Source organism: Juglans microcarpa x Juglans regia, unplaced genomic scaffold, assembly GCF_004785595.1.
Source record: "Juglans microcarpa x Juglans regia isolate MS1-56 unplaced genomic scaffold, Jm3101_v1.0 JmScfU0022, whole genome shotgun sequence".
Classification (NCBI taxonomy): domain Eukaryota; kingdom Viridiplantae; phylum Streptophyta; class Magnoliopsida; order Fagales; family Juglandaceae; genus Juglans; species Juglans microcarpa x Juglans regia.
Window position 1 is genome coordinate 29365 of NW_024475766.1, and position 12620 is coordinate 41984.

General features: G+C 39.6%; 1 long non-coding RNA gene across 1 annotated transcript; it reads left to right on the top strand.

Annotated features, from left to right (window-relative positions):
* The first annotated feature begins 260 nt into the window (after positions 1-260).
* Positions 261-10971, top strand: LOC121245459. Its single transcript, XR_005936792.1, has 2 exons — positions 261-365; positions 10817-10971. It is a non-coding gene; the product is annotated as an uncharacterized LOC121245459 (long non-coding RNA).
* Positions 10972-12620: the final 1649 nt, after the last annotated feature.

Genomic DNA, 12620 nt, shown 5'->3' on the forward strand with positions numbered 1-12620 from the left:
AAACTCTTCTGCACTCCACTTCACCGTCGATCCCAAGGCACACGAGGAGAGAGCAACTCCTCAAGCTTTCATCCACACGAAAAACCCTTCGGTTTCTCCTAAGCGCGCGATCTCTCTCATTTCTTCAAGCCGATCTCTCCCATTTTGTACACCTAAGCTTCCCCCGAAAGTCTTCAAGGAAAGATCCACTGTGTAAGTGGATTTCTATGGCTTCAATTTCTTGTTTTGAAATCTTAGATCTATGGTTTTAATTAGAGTTTGTGTTTTAGAAATTTTCTGCTGTGTTCCAACCCTAAATCCTTTGGATTTTCTCTTCCTCTTCTTGTTGCTGTGCATTTCCGTGGCTTCAAGAGGGACCCAAGCAGGTATTACACCTTCCATGGGATTTTCTTGTGATTCGAGTTTCGAAACCTCCATGTGAGCCGACTTTGTGTGGTATTTCTTAGACTAATTTCTCATTTAAATTCCTCTGCTAGTTGATCTAGTGGGTAGCAACCAAAACCTCTGTTTTCTGCGCAAACCGAGCACCTTGAAGGTGTTTTGCCGTGTGTTCCCTATTATGGAAATGGTATGTTTCTTAGTTAATTTAGTTGGCCTCAAGTGTTGATTAATTGGTATGTTAATATATAGATATATGTATGTGGACCAAGAAGCCATGTGTGTGTGTGTTAGGCTTTGTTTTGGTGCTCCACCGTGTGTTGCACAAAGCATGTTTCAAATCTTGTTAAAGTCATGTCTTTATTAATGGAGTTAAAGTTTATAGTTAGACATGTTTTCCTAAGAGTTATGGCCTAAGTAAGCCACCAAGACTTTCAAATCAAATTAGTAAGCTTATCTCAAGAATTCTTATTTTGCCAAGAGTTGTCTCTTTATTTGTACCGTTTTCAGAATATATGTACATAAGGTTTCTTGAGTTTTTACTACTCTTGAGATATTAAATTATATGATTGAGACTTGGTTAAATAAAGGATGTTTAAGACCATGAATGCATTGAGATTGCTAGCTGTCCATGTATTACGGAAGCTTGGAAATATATTCTATTTTGAAAGCTTAAACCAGCCCACTTAACCTTGCTTAACTTCACCCCTTTTTGGTTTAACTAAAGATAAACTTTAGCATGAAAAACCATTGAGGAATAAGTGACAAAAGTCGACTCTTTTATAAGCATTACCCCTTGTTGGATCTACCTTCCACATGATGATGCAAAACTGTCAAAATGCCTTTCCTTATGAAAATTCCAGATTTATAGTACCTCTTCGTTCCTTACCTCTTCCTAAATAAATCCCTACCGTCCTGTACATTTTGACTCACGATTCCTACCGATCCCTTGTGTATAAAATAGTAGTCTTTAAAAAGGGACAGCAAGCAAGCTTCGTACTTTCATGGGTTTCTTAAAGATTGGAATAAGGATACTAAGGGTTGAATTAGTGCCGTGTTGTAGCTAAATGGGTTAAGGAAAACATTTTAGTTCCAATATGGGATTAAGTGAGCACGTGAGGATGTCGGATAGCAAGACTTGATATGAAACGAATTTTTAATACGTTCATTTCATTTTATTGGATATGAGTCTATTTCAAGAATCAAGGAACTTAAGTGTAAAGCATCGAGGTAAGTAGCTATGACCATGCTCCTTACACACAAAGCTCTTTTATGAAAAAGTCTCTCTCTCTCCTTCCAAATGTTTCTCTTATGAAAGAATAGATGCATGTATAGTATGTATAAGCCTTTCTTGGTAACTCCTGTTAAGTACCTTAATAATTACCATTGTGTGTATGTAAGGTAATGCATGCTCTCTCTTAAGTAATTATGCCTTACCTATATGTAGCATGACAAGAAACATTCTTTTCAAAGAAACGCATACGCATTGGCATTAAATGATGATAATGAAAATGTGATTTTTCTAATGAAAGGAAAGGAAAAGAAATGAAAGCATGAATGTATGAATGTACGTAACAGCCATATGTATGAAAAAGGGTACAAAGAAATGGGCAGATTGCAATGCCGGGTAAGTAGTACGGGTAGTGCACCCAGTGCTGCCCCCTATAAAAAAGGGATTCCTAACCTGTGGCCACGGGCTGGATCCAGGTCCAAAAGACTGCTAACCCCAACACACGGGGCGTAATAGTGTGTACTGGCCTATGAAAGTGGAATGTAAAGTAAAGAATGTGCTTAGGAAATATTTAAGCATGAAAGTATATGTGGCGCCCCCGACCCCCATATAAGGAGATACGGGAATCGAGACGCCAGGATGGTGACAACAGAGTCACACATCCTAATGATAGTGCCAAGTGTGTGTACATGCAACAGTGTACAATAAACAACGCAGCGGATAATTAAGTCAACTAAGTACCAAAATGGTTAATACAATTTAAACAATCAGTAAAAAGGATTAAAAATTATACAGTCATCCAAAATAAATATTTTACAAGTCTCAAACCAAAACGAGTGATCCCAGATCACTCCTCGGGTGGAGCCAAATCCTCAGGCTCACCCTCAGCCTCAGCCTCATCTGCATTGAAATCTAATGTTACCACAAAATGGTACCGCAGGTAAGTATAGACCAAACAACTACGAGATAAAAATACATTAATGCAACCAACATGCATGCATATGATGAAATATGCATTAGATCCAAAAATACTATTTTCCCCGAAAATAGATATTTTCAACACATGCCAAAATCCCATTTTGGCCCAAAATAATACTCCGTCATTTTCTCAGAAAATGACCCAAATCAATAAACCTCATTTTCCTAGAAATAAATCATATAAAATCCTTTTAATCAACACATGCTATTTTTCCCAGAAAAACAGCCATTATTCCATTAATCAATGCACCATGATCTCCCTTAGGGATCATCCGCACGTCCTGGCTTCGTAGCGATGCTCAGTTCTACGCCCAGCACGTTCGTGGCCAAGCACCCACTACGCAAAGAGCGATGCCCAATTCTGTGCCCAACGCCCGTGGCCAAGCATCCAATAGCCCCCGCTAGCAGAGGGGCCACGAAGTTGCACGAGACCATCTCGTCCGATCTCGTTGTCGCCCAGCGACAACCCAGGAGACGTCACTTAGTATATTCCGCTCCCGAGTGACCAGAGGAGCTCCACCGAGATAATACCCCATCTCGGCTTGGGGTCGTGATACACACGCACCCAAAAATCCATTAACACATGAAAAACTAATTTTCAATCACACATGAACATGAATGCATTTACACAGAAACCAATTTTCTTTACAAACATGATCATGCGTGCAATATGCCATGTACAATGAACAACACCATACCAACAACCAACAAGTCACAATACCAACCAAATACACAACTCCGTCCACAATCCATCCGACCCCCGAACTCCTCAGACTCAGTCCGGCATGTCCAACCAGATCACAATAATATGAGATAGTGCAAAAATATATTTAAATCACGATAGTTCTTTTGGAAAAAATACTTACAGTGCTATATAATAATTTCCGAAGGATCATGGAGCTGCAAAAGGTGGCGACACAGCAATGTAACAGTGTAAAATAGACTGTGGCCGTGGGTCTCAAATACCCACTTTTGAACGGAGACAAACTAAGACCCGAAATTGATAGGGTAAAGCCTAGAGATGTCGGTGAAGCTAGTGGTGGTGGTGGTTTGCAGTGGGTGGCGGCGTAGAGGGCGGTTTTAGGCCAAAAATGTTGAAATCAAAGATGGAGATAGATAGCCTTCACCGGTGCTAGATTTGGAGCCAAGGATGGGTGCTTTGGGTTGCTATGAGGTCGATGATGAAGTGGTGAAGAGTTGGTGGCCGGAGGTGGCGCGACGGCAGCACTGGAGCTTAAGATACGCCGCGGTTGTGAGCGGTTGGTGGAGGCTACCGGCGGCACGAGGGAGGCTGAGATTGGTGGGGGTGGTGTCGCCGGCCGGTGAGGGAGCGAACGGGACGGGGGGTGTCGCGCGACGGCGGCGCGACGGCGATTGGTTGGGTGGAAAGAAAGAAGCGCACGGGAGAGAGGGAGGGGGTGCGTCGCGCGGGGAAGGAGTACCGCGGAAGAAATAAGGAAAAAGGAAAGAAGAAGAGAAAAAGACAAGTGGGGAAAAGAAATGAGGTCCAATCCTCACCTCTTGGGTCACAAAAATGATCCAACGAAGATGATTTTAAAACAGCAAATCAATTAAAATAATTTAAACGTAATGATACATTAAAAATAAAATAATTAATCCCATAATCAATTAATTTAAAAGAAGAACAATTTAAATGTACAACAATAAATAAATATTAAGAAAACATAACAATTTTAATTTTCAAAATTTAAAGATCATTAAAATAACTCATTTAAAATATCCGATAATTATAAAATAAGAGAATAAATTTCTGAATTATTAAAAATAATCTTCAGTGAAAATACACTAAAATACGGGGTGTTACATCCTCCCCCCTTAAATAAAATTTCATCCTCGAAATTGGCAAAGTCAAACATTAAGGCTAAGACAAGAATAAGATTCAACTAGGAGCAAACTTAAGAGCATACCGCCAGAATCAATCGAACAGATACGGGTACTGCTCTCTCATGTCAGCTTCTCTCTCCCAAGAGAAATCCTGAGCCATCGGATCGCCCCATGACACCTTCACCAAAGGTATTGTCTTAGACCTTAACCTTTGCTCTTTCCAATCCACAATCTGAGTTGGGGGCAACTTCATAAGAAAGATTAGGCCGAAGTTCAATGCGTTCAGAGTCGAAAAAAACATGGCTCTAGCTAACCAAAACTCTTCTTCAAAGACGACACATGGAACACATCATGGACATCCCCAAAATAATCTGGCAGGGCAACTTCTATAAGCAAAACTAGCCCAACTTTCCCTATAATCTGGAAAGGGCCAACATACCTCGGACTAAGCTTTCCCTTCTTGCCAAAGCGCTTAACCCCCTTCATCGAAGAGACTTTAAGGTAAGCCCAATCACCTATCTCAAATGATAAGTCTCTTCTCCTTGTATTACATAACTCTTTTGGCGACTTTGGGCTCCCGCAGTTTAGTCCTTATAAACTAAACTTGGTCCTTCATTTCTTGAATTATCTCAGGCTTAATCAATTTATTTTCGCCAACTTCATCCCAACACAACGGTGATCTACACTTCCTCCCATACAAAACTTCATACGGGGCCATCTTGAATGGAGGAATGAAAACTGTTATTGTAAGCAAACTCAATTAGCGGCAGGTGATTCTCCCAACTCTCCTTAAATTCCATGACACAAGCACGCAACATATCCTCAAGAGTCTGGATAGTACGCTCTGATTGACCGTCTGTCTGTGGGTGATATGCAGTACTAAACTTCAACTTAGTGCCTAAAGCTGCCTGCAAATTCTTCCAAAAAATGGGACGTGAACCGCGGGTCCCGATCTGACACGATACTCTTGGGCACTCCGTGCAAACGCACTATCTCCATAACATACAACGAGTCAACTTACCCAAAGAGTCAGTGTTATGATAGGCAAGAAATGGGCACTCTTGGTCAACTGGTCAACAATTCACCCAAACTTGAGTTCTTTCCACTAGGAGTCCTCGGCAAACCCACAACAAAATCCATAGAAATATCATCCCACTTCCATCAGGAATAGAGAGAGGTTGAAGCCCTACCAGCAAGTCTTTGATGTTTCAGCTTTAACTTGACGGCACATGGCACATTTCTCAAAAAAAAAAAATTATGGCGATATCCAACATACTCGTATTAGTCCTCCAGCGGCACATCACGACCAGTATTCCTAGATGACTATACTAACCAAAATCTTATTTTCCACAAGAACCTTAATACAATATCCAGAAAATTCCAATGATCAATAGCTCCATACAATAATCCATGCTAACCTCAATCAGCTCCTATGCTACAACTTCTAAACCTCCATTGAATTCTACTTTGGTAACCTAATGGCCACTTCCAAGGTTAACCATCAATAACAAATTGCACACCAAAAGATTAATCTCCAACTACAAGCATCATCTAAAAATTCAAGTCACCACTAATTCCTCAAGATCAGCACAAAATCCGAACTCCTAACTACAACCACAAATATCACGCTTCTGCTGCACACTCTGATAATTCGCCACATGCATAAAATTTATGTCCTCATAAAAACTAGCACCATCGAGTACAAGGTGGCTCCATACCTACTAACCAGAAAACTCTTACCACCTTTTGGTAGAAAATACTCTTTTTCCCAAAACCAGGAGTTATCACTCATATTCCTCAATTAACTCCTGCTGCCTTGATCAAAATCAATATTCCGCAAAATACATCTATGATCATAGACAGAAAACCAACCTCAGCATCCCAAATTGAAAATAAGCAACCTCAACCCAAAATATATCCGTCTCATCTACGATAAGGAACATACCTTAAAAAGATTCGATTCCAACCCGACCAACCAAAAAGAGCACCTATAAACTTCTATCCAATAATCTAAACCCAAAAGCTCATCACCGACATTCAGAATAACATCTACTCTAGCGGTGACTAAACTCATTACGAACCATCATTGACTTCACCAAAACATTATCAAAACCTATTTGATAACTCGCCCGCCTACTTCTACTCCTATAAGCTAGTATTAGTACGACTAGTTCCTTCAATAACACATCACTATTAAACCTCAAGGCAGCCATATTGCTCAAATCATCAATCCACCAAAAGCCAATGCAAATCACCCAAGGATCCTAATGCTTGATTAACTCACATACTTGATCATATTATTCATCGCTAATGCCTAACTTCAACTTCCAAGATCTTATCATACACCAAACATGACGACCCATCAATCTCTCTTCAAGTTAAATAACAATGTCCTTAATTCAACCAACTGGATTCTCAATCTCCAAAGAAAGTATAACCTCAAAATTTAAATTCCTAGGTAACCTCAAGTCACAATTAATTCCTATAGATAATCACAATAATTATTGTCAACCATCATTCCATTGAGTAATCCGTTTCGACTACACACTCCGATTGACTCACCAAAAACTCCAAACCAAAATCTCTTGAATTTAATACTATTGTATTTATTCATCTTCAACACCTACCCAAGACACTTCTTCCAAGCCAAAAATGAGACAAGGACCCCTGTACTCTCCGAAATGCATACACACTCACCACTACTACGCATCGATCTCATGCACACTTAGCCAGAACCAATAATCCTCCAAACGTGCAAGTGATCTGTCACTACCATTTCCATCATCTGGGCCTATATCCTCGAAATCAACAAGAATCATTTCCTACGTCCGCACCATCTATTATTCCTTAAAATTGATATGGATTAAATCCTCAACCTGTCACTAACCTCGAGCTAAAAACAATCATTATCTGAACTAGATCAACATCTTCAATCCTCGAAAATACACAAACTAGATCATTACCTTCCATCTCCAAAGAAGTTCTCTCCTAAAAATTCTCATATCAGTAACTCAACTCTGATCAATCCAATTTAATGGTTACCAACTAATCAATTGATAGAATAGACCAAGCTAGCGTACCAAGTCTACAAAACTAAGAACTCAAATCCTATTATAATTCAACCCTTCAACTCTGCAATTTAAAACCTTAAACCATATAAAAATCATTTCCCAAAATCTTGAAGATCCATGACCTTAAATCTAAAACATTCACCTTATAAAACTTGTAAATTCTAAAACCCCAAATGTTATCAAACTGCTTATCAAGTCGACAAATCGAAAACTTCTAATCTAAGTAATCCTCAATGCTTGTTGAACCTACCACCTTAAATCCAATAAACTTATTTCCTAAAAACTATGAGGCCTCAAACCTTAGGTGACCTTCTAAAAATCTAACCTTGGAATTCGTTGAACTTACAACCTCCTACTCCATAAACTCACTACATAATTTCTACGGAGGCTACGACCTCAATTAACCTAAGCGATTTAAAACTATTTCCCTCCTCAGTTGCGACTTGAGTTCCTACTCCAAAGAGTTCACCCAGATCATGCCGTTCCCTTCAAGCCTCGATATTAAAACAAACCAGTTGCCAAGAGTTCAGGCCTACTACACTAAGTGTTCAAGTCTAACAATGACATTCACAATCGTACCATCTTCCTGCCATAGCACAACTCTTAACCCGCTTTTCAACTCCGAACAAAACAAAATAAAATAAAATTCATAAATAAATAATATACAACAAAATGAATAAAACCAACAATAAAATATCATAAGATAAAATGAATAAAACAAATGAAGTAGTGCACAATAAATAATTAAAAAATAAATAAATAAAATAAAATAACCTGCCATAAAATAAAACAAATAATATAAAATAAACAAACAAGTAGTATACAATAAAATAAATAAAACCAACAAAATATAAAAACATAAATAAATTAAAACCATTAAAATAACATACTTCAAACCAAATAATTTCAAATCACAACTTTAAAACTTTCTGGTACTCCACCTATGGGACATGTGGTTTTACCCAGAGCCGAACTGCTCTGATACCACCTGTGGCGCCCACGACCCCATGTAAGGAGACACGGGAATCGAGACGCCGGGATGATGACAACAGGGTCACACATCCCAACGTTAGTGCCAAGTGTGTGTACATGCAACAGTGTACAAAAACAACGCAGCGGATAATTAATACAACTAAGTACCAGTGTTAATACAATTTAAACAATCAGTAAAAAGGTTTAAAAATTATACAGTCATCCAAAATAAATATTTTACAAGTCTCAAACCAAAACGAGTGATCCCAGATCACTCCTCGGGCGGAGCCGAATCCTCAGGCTCACCCTCAGCCTCATCTGCATCGAAATCTGCGTTACCACAAAATGGTACCGCAGGTAAGTATAACCAAACAACTACGAGATAAAAATACATTAATGCGACCAACATGCATGCATATGATGAAATATGCATTAATCCAAAAATACTATTTTCCCGAAAATAGATATTTTCAACACACGCCAAAATCCCATTTTGGCCCAAAAATAATACTCCGTCATTTTCCAGAAAATGACCCAAATCAATAAAACCTCATTTTCCCAGAAAATGAATCACATAAAATCCTTTTAATCAACACACGCTATTTTCCAGAAAACAGCCCATTATTCCATTAACCAATGCACCATGATCTCCCCTAGGGATCATCCGCACGTCCTGGCTTCGTAGCGATGCTCAGTTCACGCCCAGCGCGTTCGTGGCCAAGCATCCTCTAGCCCCCGCTAGCAGAGGGGCCACGGAGTCGGCACGAGACCATCTCGTCCGATCCCGTTGTCGCCCAGCGACCAGGGACGTCACTAGTATATTCCGCTCCCGAGTGACCAGAGGAGCTCCACCGAGATAATACCCCATCTCGGCTTGGGGTCGTGATACACACGCACCCAAAAATCCTTTAACACATGAAAACCCAGTTTTCAATCAACACATGAACATGAATGCATTACACGGAAACCCAGTTTCCTTTACAAACATGATTATGCGTGCAATATGCCATGTACATGAACAACACCATACCAACAACCACCAACTCACAATACCAACCAAATACACAACTCCGTCCACAATCATCCGACCCCGAACTCCTCGGACTCAGTCCGGTATGTCCAACCAGATCACAATAATATGAGTTAGTGCAAAAATATATTTAAATCACGATAGTTCTTTAGAAAAAGACTTACAGTGCTATATAATAATTTCTGAAGGATCATGGAGCTGCAAAAGGTGGCGACACAGCAACGTTACAGTGTAAAATACACTGTGGCTGTGGGTCTCAAATACCCACTTTTGAACGGAGACAAACTAAGACCCGAAATTGATAGGGTAGAGCCTAGAGTGGTCGGTGAAGCTAGTGGTGGTGGTGGTTTGCCGTGGGTGGCAGCGTAGAGGGCGGTTTTAGGCCAAAAATGTCGAAATCGGAGATGGAGATAGATAGCCTTCACCGGTGGTAGATCGGAGCCAAGGATGGGTGCTTTGGGTTGCTAGGAGGTCGATGATGAAGTGGTGAAGAGTTGGTGGCCGGAGGTGGCGCGACGGCGGCGCTGGAACTTAAGATGCACCGCGGTTGTGAGCGGTTGGTGGAGGCTATCGGCGGCACGGAGGGAGGCTGAGATTGGTGGGGTGGTGTCGCCGGTTGGTGGGGACGAACGGGACAGGCGGTGTCGCTCACGGCGGCGCGACGGCGGTGGGTTGGGTGGAAAGAAGAAGCGCACGGGAGAGAGGAGGGGGTGCGTCGCGCAAGGAAGGAGTAGCGGAAGAAAGAAGGATAAAGAAAGAAAAAGAGAAAAAAGAAAATGGAGAAAAGAAATGAGGTCCAATCCTCACTCTTGGGTCCAAAAATGATCCAACGAAATGATTTTAAAACAGCAAATCAATTAAAATAATTTAAACGTAATGATACAATGAAAATAAAATAATTAAATCCACAATCAATTAATTTAAAAGAAGAACAATTTAAATGTACAACAATAAATAAATATTAAGAAAACATAACAATTTAATTTTCACAATTTAAAGATCATAAAATAACCATTTAAAATATCCGATAATTATAAAATAAGAGAATAAATTTTTGAATTATTAAAAATAATCCTTCAGTGAAAATACATTAAAATACGGGGTGTTACAGTATAGCTATGCCTTAGACTGTTTATGCATGAAAAGATAGTTAATTCTTAAATTATTTATGCTTGGAAGTAATGGCAAGAACTGTAAATGTTATGTATGCATGTTTTCAAAAGAAAAGATTATGTGAGTAATTAGTTAACGACATGGTGTACTGCTTATTGAGTATTAGACTCACTTTGTGTTTATATTTTAAACGTCCAGGTACAAAAGATGAGACTGTGGAGCAGGGCACTGCGAAGGAGGGTGGGGCTGATGCTTAGGGTCTCCCTGATGGTTTGACCATGATGAGGATGGTTATGTTCTTTTTATGTTCTATGATGGGTCCCATGTTGGGACGTTTTGTTGGTTTGACTTATAAACAATATGCCCACGGGCATGATGTAAATACTATGGTAGGGTGATGGTAATGGCATAACTTCTATGGTGGGGTGATGGTAACCCCATATAAGATGGTTAAATGCCTTTTGTATGGTTCATAAGGACTAAGTCCCCTTTTCTTAGGACTATTATGTTTGGTAAATGGATGATGGACTCTGAGAGTCATTTATTTAGAATATTAAAGAAACTGTTTATCAGTGTCCTTATTAAATTAGAAGTACAGAGTGCAGGCACAACATGTTCACGCATGTCCCTTTCTACAAAAAAATATATGTATATATATACATAAGTATATACATAGACATAATAATAATAATAATAAATAAAATAGCACTAATAATAATAAGGAAAGAAAAGGTCACGCGTCGCAATTCCATTCTAGTAATAGGACGGGGTTGTGACAATAGTAGTTGTCAAGAGGTCATCAAGGGTGCTTGGCTGGATAGTGCTGGGGAAAGAACAATGGAAGGGGTGATGAAACAGATTAGTAGATTTGGTGAAAAGTTAGAAAGGTGGAACATGAACAATTTTGGGCATGTGCAAAAAAATCTGAAAAAGGCAAAGTAGAAACTCTATAATGTTCAGGATGCAGATCCTAAGGGTCTTAATCGTGAGGCTATTAAGAATGCTAGATCAGAGGTGAATAAATGGTTGGCAAGGGGGGAAATCATGTGGAGACAAAGGTCGAGTGTGCAATGGCTAATTGAAGGGGATAAAAATACTACGTTCTTTCATCATAAGGCATCACAAAGAAAAGCAAAAAATATGATCAAGGGAGTGAGCGATTCAAATGGAAGCTGGCATGTGGATGAAGCAAGAGATGAAGTAATCCTTAACTACCTTCAAGATCTGTTCACAGCATCTACAGAAAGTGGCAGTGTTGATTTTTTGGAGAATCTAGTTGGAAGGGTTACTACTAATATGAAACATAAACTTGATATGCCTTTTGTTGCAGTAGAAGTGGATGTGGCTTTGAAGGAAATGAATCCCACAAAGGCCCCTAGTCCTGATAGTATGGCCCCTCTATTTTATCAAAAGTTTTGGCATATTGTGGGAAGAGATGTGACCTGTGCTGTCATACATGTTCTAAATACTGGTAGCTTCCCCCTATGTTGAACCATACTTATGTCACTTTGATTCCCAAGAAGAATAAGGCTGAACTAGTGTCTGATTTCAGACTCATAAACCTTTGTAATGTCATTTATAAGTTGGTGTCAAAAGTGATTACAAACAGACTGAAGAAGATTATACCAAACCTGATCTCACATTCACAGTGTGCTTTTGTACCAGGGAGATTAATCTCGGATAATGTCCTAGTAGCTTATGAGCTGGTCCATTTCATTCAAAGGAAGAGGCAAGGAAAGAAGGGTTTCATGTTATTAAACTAGATATGAGCAAAGCATATGATCGAATAGAGTGAAGGTTCCTTGAAACAGTAATGCAGAAAATGGGTTTTGGTGCTAAGTGGGTGGAGCTGGTTATGACTTGTGTGAGGACTGTTTCATTCTCCATTTTGGTAAATGGGGATCCAAAAGGTCCTATTTGTCCCACTAGAGGAGTAAGGCAAGGATATCTCCCCTTACTTTCTATTGTGCACTAAGGGACTTATTTCTTTGCTACAACAAGT